The 15,000-nt window shown below is 38.7% G+C and overlaps 1 long non-coding RNA gene across 2 annotated transcripts in view; it reads right to left on the bottom strand.

Annotated features, from left to right (window-relative positions):
• LOC118763376 overlaps positions 1-15,000 on the bottom strand; it is a 51,676-nt gene that overhangs the window by 24,156 nt on the left and 12,520 nt on the right. The window contains exon 2 of one of the 2 annotated variants that reach the window (XR_004999126.1): positions 13,382-13,577. The exons of the other annotated variant lie outside the window; for it this stretch is intronic. This is a non-coding gene — a long non-coding RNA (uncharacterized LOC118763376). The remainder of the gene's footprint in view (positions 1-13,381; positions 13,578-15,000) is intronic. 2 annotated transcript variants of the gene reach the window in all.

Genomic DNA, 15,000 nt, shown 5'->3' on the forward strand with positions numbered 1-15,000 from the left:
GTTGCTGAATTTGTGCCAAAATTTGAAACCCTTTTCTACTCTAGGCACAAAGCCCGAAATTTTGGAGGGAGGGGGGCCAGTCAATTAGATCGACCCCAGTACGCAACTGGTACTTAATTTATCGACCCCGAATGGATGAAAGGCAAAGTCGACCTTGGCGAAATTTGAACTCAGAACGTAAAGACAGACGAAATACGGCTAAGCATTTCGCCCGGTGTGCTAACGTTTCTGTTAGCTCGCCGCCTTTAAAATTTGAAAATCAAAATTAATATTAAGACAAAAGTGTTTCGTCCATTTTTACGTTCTCAGTTTAGTTTCCACCGAGATCGGCTTTGCCTTTCATCCTTCAGGAGATTGATGAAATAAGGACAAGTTGAACCCCTGGGACGGTGTAATTGACTAACCCCCATCTCCCGAAATTGCTGACCCCAGTGATGACTGGTACTTATCGATTACTTTCGTCGATGGGTCGATAAAATAAAGTACCAGTTAAGTATTGGGGTCGATATTATCGACAAATCTCTTCTCAAAAATTACAAGCCTTCTGTCTAAATTAGAAACGATTATAGCCGAGGTCGACTTTGTCTTTCATTGTTTTGAGGTCGATAAATCAAGCACCAGTTGCGTACTGCTCTCGATCTAATCGATTGGCTCCCTCCTACCAAATTTCAGGCCTTGTGCCTATAATAGAAAGGATTATTAATATTGATTTCAAGTTTTGGCACAAACACATGGTGTTCGAGCAAGGGGTAAGTCAATTATATCGACCCCAGTACTCGACTAGTACATACTTAATCGACCCCGAAAGGATGAAAGGCAAAATTTGAACTCAGAACGTTAAAGACGGACTAAATCCCGCTAAGCATTTTATCTGGAATGCTAACGATTCTGCCAGTTTGTCGCCCTAGAAACTACAGGGTGTGGCAGAAAGGTTGTCCCAATTTCAAAGGTTTATAAAAAACAAACACACGAAGATACAAGAAAAAAAACGATGCTCTCTACTCCAGGCCATAATGGATACTACCTGAAGCAAAAAAAAAAAGGTATTTAATGAACTTCATAGAAATACAAAGGTTTTTCATGCATCTTCATGTGTTTGATGTTTTATTAACCTTTGAAATCGGAGCATCCTTTCTGCCGCACCCTGTATTATTAGTATTAAAAGAGCTATCGCTATTGATATTCATAGAGCGGTGAGCTCAAATTCCGCCGAGGTCGACTTTACCTTTCATTTTTATTGGGAGTCGCTAAAATAAGTACTGGTTGAGCACAGGGTATTGACGTAATCGACTGACCTCTTCGCCCAAAATCTCGGGCCTTTTGCCTATAGAAGGAATGTTATTAATAGAGCTATATATTCCGCCGTAGTCAGCTTTGCTTTTCATCTTCTCGGGGTCGATAAAATAAGTGCCAACTGAGCACTGGTGGTCAATGTAGTTGACTTGCCCCTCCTCCAAATCTGCTGGCCTTGTGCCAAAATTTGAAACCGATATTAATAGAGCTGTCGTTAAGAGAGTTAATACTATGTTCACTCTGTGATTTCGGTCGTATATACGAGCATGCTCATGTCGAGTGTGTATCTACAGATTTTCATCGGTTCTCAATGTGTCTGAATTATTATTAATAGTAATGTCTCACTATTTTAAATTTCAGTAATAGTATCTCTGGCTTTGTGAATGCAGCAGGCCTCGAGTTCGATCCCATTGCATGGCATCTTGAGCTAACGTATTTCGTCATTGCCTGCGATAAACCCTAATTCTTGTCAGTGAAATTAGTTGAATTGATGGAAATCGGGGGAGAAGTCCGTCAAATGGATTATACCTATTTCTTTACTACCCACAAGGGGCTAAACACAGAGGAGACAAACAAGGACAGACAGACCGATTAAGTCGATTATATCGAACTCAGTGCGTAACTGGTACTTAATTTATCGACCCCGAAAGGATGAAAAGCAAAGTCGATCTCGGCGGAATTTGAACTCAGAACGTAGCGGCAGACGAAATACCGCAAAGCATTTCACCCGACCGTCAATTCAAAGACAACTTTGTAGCATACACCGTGCCAATCTTAACAAATTTGCTTATCCAATCGCTATACGCTTTGCAACATCGTAAGCGATGCGTTCTGCTTCGAGTAACTGGGTTTCTCTGCCTGTGTTCTATCTAGATAGACCATATACATCATAAACTTGTAATATTTGTAGCCAACCAATATAAATTGGAGTCGTCGACCTGCATCATTACAATGCACTAATCTAACGATTACATTATCTAGATATATATTTCTTTACTACCCACAAGGGGCTAAACACAGAGAGGACAAACAAGGACAGACAAACGGATCAAGTCGATTATATCGACCCCAGTGCATAACTGGTACTTATTTAATCGACCCCGAAAGGATGAAAGGCAAAGTCGACCTCGGCGGAATTTGAACTCAGAACGTAACGGCAGACGAAATACGGCTCCGCATTTCGCCCGGCGTGCTAACGTTTCTGCCAGCTCGCCGCCTTTACATTATCTAGATATATATTTCTTTACTACCCACAAGGGGCTAAACACAGAGGGGACAAACAAGGACAGACAAACGGATCAAGTCGATTATATTGACCCCGGTGCGTAACTGGTACTTATTTAATCGACCCCGAAAGGATGAAAGGCAAAATCGACCTCGGTGGAATTTGAACTCAGAACGTAACGGCAGACGAAATACGGCTCCGCATTTCGCCCGGCGTGCTAACGTTTCTGCCAGCTCGCCGCCTTTACATTATCTAGATATATATTTCTTTACTACCCACAAGGGGCTAAACACAGAGGGGACAAACAAGGACAGACAAAGCGATTAAGTCGATTCCATCGACCCCAGTGCGTAACTGGTACTTAATTTGTCGACCCCGAAAGGATGAAAGGCAAAGTCAACCTCGGCGGAATTTGAACTCAGAACGTAATGGCAGACGAAATACGGCTCCGCATTTCGCCCGGCGTGCTACCGTTTCTGCCAGCTCGCCGCCTTTACATTATCTAGATATAGATTTGGATGAACCTGCACGATTTCTCCATGTTTACAGTGACGCATTCAGAAATCTAGTTATTACTCGTCAGACAATTTGAACATTCAGAAGCAGGTACGCGATGCTTTTACACTCCTTTCTACCTACAAAATTTCACACGATTCCACACAATTCTAAAACGCCGTCCTGGTTCTTTACTAGCGCTAAAGGTACAAGATATTTCCAAGAATGCTTCTAGACGTGTAAATAATTTCAGCTGCCCTTTCCTGTTCGTTAACGCTTCTTTTCGTTTTGCAAACGCCATCAACTCAGTGCTCCATTGGAGAATAGCGTAGCTGGGGATCTTTTGTTGTCACTGTTCTTGTTCTCTGGGGGTTTGTTGGGGTTTTTATGAAGGCGAATTTGATGTAATTGTTGTTGATGTATGTTTTATCGCTTCTTGTTAAGATTTCAGAATTAGTTGTGATTTTTTTCTCTTGCTAGATATTTTGTGATTATACTTATTGCTTGCAGATTTCTTCTGATATCGATTTTGTTGTAATTGTGATTGTGGTGGGATGGGCATAGCTGGTTGTTCGGTTGGTTTGTTGTTGGCTTGTTTGTCATCTCTTCGAATCTTTTGTTTTCGAGAATACAACAGCAGTCATCGCCGTCTTCTTCCTCCTCACATATTATACACACACACACACACACACACACACAGGTACACCCACACACATACACACACACACACACACGCACACTCCCACATAATGACTAAGGTTTCGTCTTTTCCTCGGACACTTGATAAAGTGTCGGTGGGAGAGAGATTGTTGGATGTTATGGCGGAACTAACCGTCAGCAACTACAGTTGAGCCAACGAAATAAATTCTATACGTTCGCTCGATCTGCTAATAATTGCAATCTAGCTTATAAAAGTAACAGTAATGTTGGACAACGTTCGTTAATATACAAAAATCTAGAATTGATACAAAAAGAACGACATTAAACATGTCTTCTCTATCATGGTTGACTAAAGTGGGTGGGTGGGTGGCTAAACAACACTTGTATTGTATTTTGGTTCACAAGATTATGCTGACTATTTGCTCAACTTTTTATAAACAGCAAGTAGATCTCCTGCAAGTCACAAACTATCGTTTTAAAAATGAAGGAAGGATGCAGGAACAGTTTTGATGATTGGTCTGCCCAGTCGTGACTGATATGGAGTTAAGCAACAAGACAAACATTAACTGTCAATCATTATTATAAAAGAAATAATAATTAAAAGACCTTACATTATTGCTTATAGATACATACATAAACACGTATGAATACACACACACACATATAAGAGCACGTATGTTTGTAAAGCTTAATCGAAAGCTCACACAATAGCAAAAAAAAACTTCTTCCAAAATGGTTTGTAACATCCTGATAAAAGATTTTATAACTCTTTTTTAAAAATTATTTTTTTTAATCCCCTTTATACATAAAATCTGTATTAAGTATTTTTTTAGAAAGACTTTCAAATATATATCTGTTTCTTTAGTAGCCACACAGGGCTGAACACAGAGGGGACAAAATACAAAGTAGAGCTTTTCTTTTGGGGAAGAAGAGAGAAAAATGTGGGTCGAATTTCGATCAAAAGGAATCGTGGTAAAAAAAAAATGTCAATATAGAAAGGGAAAATAGATTAGGTTTATCCGTGGAAAGACCACGGTAACCTTAAGCAATAATATGCAAAAAACACACATTACAATAAGTGACTCTCTTTTCCTTTCTTTTTTTGGTTCACAAGATTATGCTCAAGCTGGCTCCGTCATTCACACGTGCCATTCTTGCTACATTCACCCATCTTTTTTTTCTGAAAGATTCACTAGATAAAAACTTCCCTCTCTACTCTCACCTTCTTCTTCAAGTGATACTTGAAGAAGATGATGAGAGATTAACCAGAGGGGAAAGTGTTTGTCTCTAGACCTTTCAGACGCGTCTACCATACACATTCTTTCGCCATAGCCACAAGTACGATGAAAATAGTTCTTCCTTCCCGTTTCAAGGAAGGAGGCGCGACAATATTCACGATAGACTCAGTTGATAAACCGACTCGTCCCACACGCGATAGCAGTCGTTCGACATAGGCCCACTGGTTGGAAATGGTTGGACACTGTACGAGTGCGTGCAGGACGGTTTCTCGAGCCATGCCTGTAGAGCTTATCCCGGACGGGTAGCGCTTCTCGATAGCACTGCCAGGCCAGATATATATATATATACACACACACACACACACACCGTATAAATGTCAAAATACTGAAGCATTATCATCATCACTGGTAGCTCATTCCTCGACAATAAATTATTTGAAAACACTTATAAAACACTAATAAAATGGCAACCAAACAAAATCGATACGACTCATAAATAGATTTAAAGGATCTGAAATCTTACAATCTTGTTCAACAATCTATTGGCGCTGAAGCCATTCTTGAGTTACGTAGAAACGGCTAATGATTGATGGCAATTATTTTGAAATAAAAATGGCAGATTAGTGTATTTAAAATAGGTTTTGTATGTTAAACTAAATTTCAGCATTGTCATATGAAGTTTCTAACTCTTTTGATAATGAATAGAACTAACAAAACCTGACTAGGTTACTAATAAAATGTTACTAATTCGCTTTTTATACTATGAATTATTTATTGTACAATAGGTGAGAACAGTTTTTGTGATTTTCCTGTAAATTATGCAAATTAACTCAAGCCATAAATGTTTTTTACTTTTTTATGTATAAGTTTTATGTCGAGCTGAATTCAAGATAGGACAACTGCTGTACTAATAACGTTCCTTGAGGCAGAAACGCCACTCCATTGTTTCACTCTTAATTACATTTATTCTTCTTTGTTACCCATGTTTACGTGTATGTGTGTGTGTGTGTGCGTATGCCTCTGTGTGTGTATGTTCAAAGGCGTATAATTCAGACTCTTTGCCAAGGAAACAATCAGTGAACATTTGTATTTGACTTATATTTAAGCAATCATTCTTAATTAATTAGCTATTCAGTATAGCTGACCCGAAGAACACTGGCGATTTGGTGACATGAACGCTTATATTTTATGATTAACGTAAACAAATCTTGAAACATGTAAAAGATCAAATTATAGTGCAATAATTCTCATGGTTTTATATATAGTGGTTGTCATACAAATTTCCACGACACACCATCAAATTTTATAGATTAATTATAACATATTAATCTATAAATGTATATTTTTTATGGTTGTCGTAAACAACTTCCTCAGACCAGCGTTAAATTTTGTAGGTTAAATCTAACGTATTGATTTTGAATTGCATATTATCATACGTTATTATCCGAAGACAAAAAAAAAGATTAGAATTTCGATACACAGTGTAATAATTGTTGCACTTGATTATGTTAGTAAAGGTTTAAGATAATCTAGAAATCTTCAGGCAAAGAAAGAGACCGACTAACATGAAATTTACAAATACAATCTGTAAGTAGAACAGTTAAAATATGCAAGATTTTCACTAAATTTCAATTTGTAGCATTTAGTGTTGTTATCTAATTTTCAGTAATGGAGCTTACGTTTCTCTGTTAGAAACCAGCTCCCTCCTGCATGGAATAATACTAATAAATAAAAAGTGAAAGTTTCCATGCAATGCAGTCTGTAAGTGGAACAGTAAAAGCCTACAAGTATTTCCTAAATTTCAAAATGAAATAATCATTGTTGTTATCCAAATTCCAGTGATGGAGCTTCTGTTTCTGTTTGAAACCAGCTTCCTCCTCGTAAGAATAATTCTAATAAAAATAGAATAGTAAAGACATACATACATACATACATACATACATACATACATACATACATACATACATACATACATACATACATACATACATACATACATACATACATACATACATACATACATACATACATACATACATACATACATATGGGATACTAGATTGGTCTGTTGGGGAAATCCACTCCATAAATATCAAAACCCGCAAAATCCTGACAACAACTGGGAACTCCCACAGTAACAGTAATGTTAACAGGTTCTACCTAAGAAGAAATAAAGGCGGTAGATGCCTGAGATCAGTGTAGACGACCTCCGAATGCTGTATGGTCTCACTCAGGCGGCACCTGCTAAACAACAGTAGCAAAAATAAATATATTAATGCAGTCCTGAAAAATGAAGTGAGCAACATTGTACGAGTTGGCAGTGAACTCCTCAAGAAACACTCTCTTCCTGATGATTTCCTATACAGCCCCGAAACAGCTGGGCTCTCTTACCTTAGAGAAGACCTGGATGGAAAGCACTCAGCATACAAAAAAAAGACCATGCATGGGCATGTTGCCCAGAAGCTTGAAGAAGACAGTAGAATAGACACGAAGCGCAGCCTTTCTTGGACACATGACCACTATTTCACATCACACTTTGAAGGCTATGCGTTTGCAATCCAGGAACAGGAGATTGCTACGAAATGCTTTGTGAACAAGAGAGACAGTGACTCTCTTGTAATCCCAAGGGGCAACCGCATATGTAGGCCTGTCATGTTTCTGTAGAAGACATTACACATCTGATTAGCAGCTGTCCTAAAATGTCGTCGCGGTACTACCTCTCAATGCAGCAGGATGTTGTTGCTAAAACAATTTACAATGCCAGCCGCAAAAAAGAATGTCTTAAAATAAACTTAGAAAATCCCTTTGTTATGGAATACATTCATAAACACCAATTCAAGGAATACTGGTGGAATATTCCCATCAAAACTTCTGTCAAATAACAGGTCGGATATCGTTGTTTGGGACAGAGGAGAAAATGTATGTATCATCACAGAGGTCAGCTGCCCTACAGATATAAATACATCTTTGAAAATCAATGAGAAAGAGGCTATCTATGGACAACTTCTTCGAAACCTCCAGCTTCTATATCTAGACTATGAATTCATATTCATACCAATAATAATTGGACCATTAGGTTTTGTTAGTAAATGCTTAAAGGAGAATCTGGATAAAGTGGAATTTTCAGAAAGAGAAATTTACCTTTTGATTCGTACATTACAAGTCCAATCTGTGAGTGGAACAATAAAAATATGCAAGACTTTCTTCAAGTTCCAAATGTAAATTTATCTGTGTTAACTACATCCCAAAGATGGAGCCGTGTATCTTTGTTGGAAACCGGCTCCTTCATCAGTGGAAGATTTATAATAATCAAAAAATTGAAGAGACATACACATACATACATACACATACATGCAAACATACATACATACACATACTCATACATACATACATACATACATACATACATACATACATACATACATACATACATACATACACGTATAGAAAAAGGAGGAATATATCGAATAAGCTTTCTACTCGGCCGCTTGACCTACTATAGATAGTAACCAAATCTATTTCAAATCGCAGCTTACCAACTTAGAAAACGAAGAGATACAAAACTGTTAACTGGGAATTGGTGCGTTACCTTTGTGCACGAATAATGCCTTTTGTTTTGTTTTGTTTTCTTTTGTTTTTCTTTTACTTATGATTTCTGAAACTTCAAGATTGAACCTTTTTACTGACGTGTCTGACATATGACATCTCTCTCTACGTTCCGTAACTTTGTTAGTCTGTTAATCGGATAAAGACGAGGATGTTTGACAACGCCATAACACAGCTCTGTCAGAGTCAGAACCGTTACTAGAGAACTGAATGATTGGCATGCACTTTAGTTTATTTTCCTTGCTGTATTTTTTTTTTTTTTTTTTTGCTTTTGGTGCTGGGGATTGTTTTTTAAGCGTTTTTTCTTCTCTGGAAGACGAAAGCTTTTTTAATTTTCATTTTCGCCCGTTTTTATATATCTATGCATTTCATATCCTATAATATGGTTGCAGTGTCTGTAAGTGTATAGTAAGTGTGTGTGTGTTTTGCTTTCATCCAATTGTTCAACAAAATAAAACGAGTTCAATTATAGAATAATTATTTAAGAACGTGTTTAAAAAAACACATCCAATTCAATTAATACCATCATCTCTGATCGTACTCTAGCCGCTGTTGTTGCTGCTGCTGCAGCCCTACTACTACTACTACTACTACTACTACTACTACTACTACTACTACTACTACTACTACTACTACTACTACTACTATTACTACTACTATTATTATTATTATTATTGAGTGAGTGAGAGAGCAGTGCATGCCATCAAAGTGGACACTGGGGTAAAATATACGAAGCCCAGTATACCCATCATGACAACCTGTCTGATAAGGGTACAGCAGGCATATGCATGACAATCATATGTGCGCCACATTGTGATCACGTATCAAGATAAACAGTGCATGACCTTGCAGGTAGGGCCTAATTAGAATTTTCTTCAGGTTGAGTAGCCCAATCTGCTCAAAAGGTCCCTGAATAAGGGTTGTTTAAGGATTTTGAACGAAACTCCCATGTTTCCAAAGGTGAAATATCCAGACCTCCAAAGAATTCCTCTCAACACATGGCTATGATGCTCCCCCACTACTTCTCTTCATGATCAGAAATGCATATATCGTCAGCCACTAAGGGACATTATCAACTGGTTATGGTCAAACAACTGACAAGCAAATCTGTGGTATTGAGCATAATTTTTACATGATAACACTTCCAATCAGTTAAGATCAGAAGCCATGAGCGACACTGACACCGAGCTTGCAGAATCGTTAGCACGCTGGCCAAAATACTTAGCATTTCGTCCACCTTCATATTCTGAGTTCAAATTCCGCCGAGGTTGACTTTGCCTATCATCCTTTCGGGACCGATGAAATAAGTACCAGTTGAACACTGGGTTCAATGTAATCGACTACCCCATCCCCCGAAATTGCTGGCCTTGTACCAAAATGTGAAATCATTATTATTATCGTTTTACTTCTCAGAGCGCTCGGTCTTGTACGCTCTGGATGATTCTGTGAGAGCGGACAGCAGCCTGTTGTCAGAGGTCTCGCAGTGTCTCTTTCCGTACATTATAAGCCTTGATAGTTGATTGTTAATGATTGTGGAAGACATTCAACACCTAAGTACCAATCTCAGAATTCTAGCTGTCCCCAACAAAGCAGTTTGTGGGGCTTGCTCTGCTCTCGTATCAATTCCAATTTCTCAGACATATTTCTCGAACTTGGTTGTTAGTACTCCGAGTGCCCCTACAACTACTAGGATAACAGACGGTCTCCTCATGGTCCACATTCTTGCAATTTCGTCTTTTAGTAGTCTGTACTTTTCCATCTTTTCCAGCTCTTTGTCACTTATGCTTGCATCCCCAGGTATTGCAATATCTATAATCTTAGTTTCCATTTTTTCTTTATCTACCACAACAATATCTGGTCTCTGAGCATCGATTAGGGGACCACATTGGATTGTAAAATACCACAGTATCTTATATTCATTTTTCTCAGTGACTCCTTCTGGTCCATGGTCATACAATTTCCGTGCTCTGTCCAAGCCGCACTTTTCACATAGACACCAGTGAATAAACTTAGCCTCCTTTTGTAGTGCTTTAGGGCCAGCCAACTACACTCACTCACACTATGTGAGATTGTTTCCTTTCTGCTGCCACACACCCTACGAAGAGGCGATTTGCTGCTCATATCTATTTGGAACTTGTTGTAATTAGTTCTCAGAGCTTGTTCCTGGGCGCTGGCCCATTGATCGGTTGAAAAACATTGAACGACCTAGAAAATTAATGCCACTCTCTTCAGAGTCATTTCTGATTATAACTAAGCAAAACACTGAAAGAATGGTATACAAACAGAGAGCTTATAAAGTATTTTACCTTGGTTGACAATCACTTGCTCTGTGTGTGTGTGTGTGTGTGTGTGTGTGTGTGTGTGTGTGTGTGGTGCATGCGTGTGAGTTCGTCTGTGTTTATCCTGTCAACACCTGACAACTGGTATTGGTTTGATTACGTGCTCATAAATTGTTAGTTCAGCAAAAAGAAGACGATAGAATAAATACCAGGTTTGAAATAAATACTGGGATCCGTCTGTTCGGCGAAACCCTTCAAAGTGGTGCCTCAGAGCGGCCGCCGTCCACTAACTGAAGCAGGCAAAAGAATAAGGAAGTAAAAGAATAATCTTTTTTTTTTACTTTCAGTCAAAAGTACAAAGAATAATCATTATTAAGGTGGCCAACTGGTAAAATCGTTGGCACGCTGGACAAACTATAAGTCATCTTTCTATTATAGAAAGGTTTCTTATTGGGTTGGCCAAAAAGTTCTCTTTTTACTCTTTTACTTGTTTCAGTCATGTGACTGTGGCCATGCTGGAGCACCGCCTTTAGTCGAGAAAATCGACCCCGGGATTTAGTCTTTGTAAGCTTAGTACTTATTTTATCGGTCTCTTTTGCCGAACCGCTAAGTTCCTTCAGTTTTTTTGTCTTTTTGTTTTGTAGACATTAAACTTTAAGCACTTTAATAAGTGGCTTACTTAAGTCTGGTCCCTGCGCTTGCGGGCTTGTAAGATACATGGCCCTTCATCGTAGTTCGACGCGAACTTGCGACGAGACAACCTGTATTTTGTGTGCGTGGATCCCTCTGAAAATCAAAACGAACATTATCGATACATTATGCTTTTTTATTTTAAAAAAGGCAAGAAAGCGACAAAAACCTACTGGAAGTGTGTTGTGTGCGGGGAGAACACTATTAAGAAATACGTATGCCAGAAGGAAGCGGTTTTCAAGTTTTCGATGGGGTGGGGAAAGTTTTCGGTTCAAGATGCATCACGCTCTGACCAGCCAACTATTAACAGCAATACTAAAACTTGTCATGTAACTAGGATGATCGCAGGTATTCCCGAAATAACCAAACCGAGTGTTGAAAAGCTTCTGCACCAAATTGGTTACGACAGATGTGTCGATGTTTGGGTGCCACATCAATTAAATAAGGCTAACCTCGCCCAACAGATTTTCATCAGTGAATCGTTTGCAAAAACGTGAAGAAAACGATCCTTTTTTAAGAAAATGATGACAGGGGACGAAAAAGTATCGTTTATAATAATGTGAAGTGCAAGCGACCGTGGGAAAGTGCAGCGAGGCACTATAAACAAGCTCCAAAGCAAGACTTCACCCGCAGAAGGTTATACTTTCAATATGGTGGGATTGGAAGGGTGATGATTTTTACAAGCTTCATCCCACGGATAAGACCATCAGATGTGTACTGCGACGAGCTGGACAAATTAAATGCAGCAATCTACCAGAAGCGTCCATCATTTTCTAATATTAAGGGCATCTCGACAATGCCAGACCACACACTACTTTGCAAATCTAGCAGAAGTCAGGAGGGATCGGGTGGAAAGTTTTGCCGTATTGTCCATATTTGACAGACTTTGCGCCTTCAGATTCCCACTTATTTTGGTATCTTCAAAATTTATTGAAAGGACAGACCTTCAACTCTGAAGAGAATGTGAAAATTCACCTGGAAGAGATTTTCGCCAGTAAAGACTAAATTATTTGAGCAGGAGTTAATGGATCAGCCCTCAAGATAGCAGATATTAGAACGAAACGGTGACTATATCATTGATGACTAAATAGCTTCGTATTTAAAATTTGTGTCTTATTTTCGCTAAAAAAAAAAACGAACATTTTGGCCGACCCAGTAGTAAAAGACACTTACTCAAGATGTCTCGCAGTGGGATCGAACCCGAAACCAGGTAGTTGAGAAGCAAACTTCTTACCACACAGCCATGCCAGCAAAAGGATCATGACAGTGTGACTCCAAACCGTTGCACTTGTTGCCTACCTTTGTCAAGAGTATAGTGTGAGTGGAGTCAGCTCTATCATCTCATCTTACAATTTGTGACCTTGGATGTCTAAGTAGTAGAACCGGTTCCTTACTGGATTAAATTATACGTTTTATTTAGATATACAGTAACATCGTTTTGTATCCTGAGAAAAATTACCCCGCCAACCTGACCTAGATCATTATTTTTTAAATTTTTATCCTTTCTTTTTCATCATGTTAATGAAAAATATACCAACCATATAATGAGGTTGATTCAATCAACCAATCAACTGTACATTTTCCTACAGTTGTCAGGGCTTGTACTAAAATTAAAAGCTGTTGTTATCATCGTTCATTTTGTTGTGAATGTTATTGATCCTGTTCCTACTCCTACTCCTACTCCTGCCGTTGCTGGTGCTGCTGCTTAGTTGACGACGACGAGGACGACGGCGACAACGACATGATGATGATGATGATGATGGGGAGGAGGAGGTCCATAAAATTTTTGAGGCACCGAAACATCATAGTGATTCACATATTCAAGTGCTTTTAAATGCCTTATAAAGCTCATATGTGAAGTACGAGTATCCCTGTGATGTGTCGTGTCGTGTTACCTGGATCATTTTCGAAAACTAGTGCTTCGATTTCGTCATCATCAAAATTGTAGGCCTGTCGGAATGTTCACGGTCTTCCAGATTAAAATTTTCACTCCTAAACCTAGTGAACCACTTACGAACATTACTCTCAGCGACTGCATCATTTCCATAAACTTAACAACTTCTTTGTTGTTTGAACAGCGTCTTTTCCTTTCTGGAAATAAAAGAGCATTAAATAACGAAAATGTGTCTCGTTTTCCTCCATTTTCACTCTTAAAGTAAAAACAGTAGTGATAGACTACCCATACAGTAATTGTAGAGAAAGACGTGTTGAAGTGTCATCTTTCATTTTATATATATATATAATATATATATATATATATAGAGAGAGAGAGAGAGAGAGAGAGAGAGAGAGAGTGAGAGAGAGAGTGAGAGAGAGAGAGAGAGAGAGAGAGAGAGAGAGAGGGTGGGCCAAAAGTAGCGTACCAGCTTTATGAGTCCTAATTATATGTGTCTGTTAGTTCTGTAGTTTCTTGATGCTTGCTGCTATAATTTCTACATGTCATTGATTGTTCGACGTGTCGAATTTTGTGAGAGAATGCTGGCAGAAGCTAGAGTTTCCGGATTTTTGATCGACTCATTTTCTCTGATGAAGCGACCTTCGATGTTTCTGGTCACAACAACCGCCATAACTGCTTGTATTATTCAGAAGATGATACTGAAGTGGTTTGGGAAAATCACGTCAATTTACCTTGTCATTTGGGAAGCGATATCGTCTTCAGGAATTTGTGCATTCCATATTCAACGAGAGACGATGAATGGTCATTGTTACCTGGGGCTGTGTGAAAATATCATCTGGCCGTGTTTTCGATTCCAGAATCTTTGTACAAGATGTCTTTTTGGTCAGCTGAAAGCAGTTTTCGCAGAAACTTGGCAGACACGCATCTCATACTCAAATCTTCAGTGATAATAGACTGAACTGAACTGTAACTAATCTGCACATTCTCTTATAAATCACAGGTCGTTATTCGACGATTTCCACTCAAATCTGCACGCACATCTGCGATGTTTTTCTCATTTCTGCTGGTTGTGGGTCTCTCAGAACGTCCATCAATATCGACTTTTTTTCTGTCATCTTGAAAACGTCTAAACCACTAGAACACTTGTGTGCGGCTCATACACTCCTCTCCATAAACTTTCTGCAACATTACATAGGCCTCTGAGCAGGTATCACCAAGACAAGTTTTTCTCTCATAGTCAATGCGACGATCACACGCTACACACCTTCCTTCTAAGCACTACTGTAAACAGTGGAAGTGTGCTAGAACGTTACAACTTACTGCACAAGCACTGCAGAGGTCAAGGTTAATCATTGTCGAGCGGTTTCACTCTGCGTGTTTTAGCTTCGTTACTTTGGCAACAGCCCGGACACTTATTGATCAGACGACCACCTATATATGTTTGTGTGTGCGTGTTAAGATAGATAGATAGATAGATAGATAGATAGATAGATAGATAGATAGATAGATAGATAGATAGATAGATAAATAGATAGATAGATAGATAGATAGATAGACATTTATACATACACAAATATACAAATGCATATACCAATATATATATATATATATATATAT

This window comes from Octopus sinensis, linkage group LG5, assembly GCF_006345805.1.
Source record: "Octopus sinensis linkage group LG5, ASM634580v1, whole genome shotgun sequence".
In the NCBI taxonomy this organism is placed as follows: domain Eukaryota; kingdom Metazoa; phylum Mollusca; class Cephalopoda; order Octopoda; family Octopodidae; genus Octopus; species Octopus sinensis.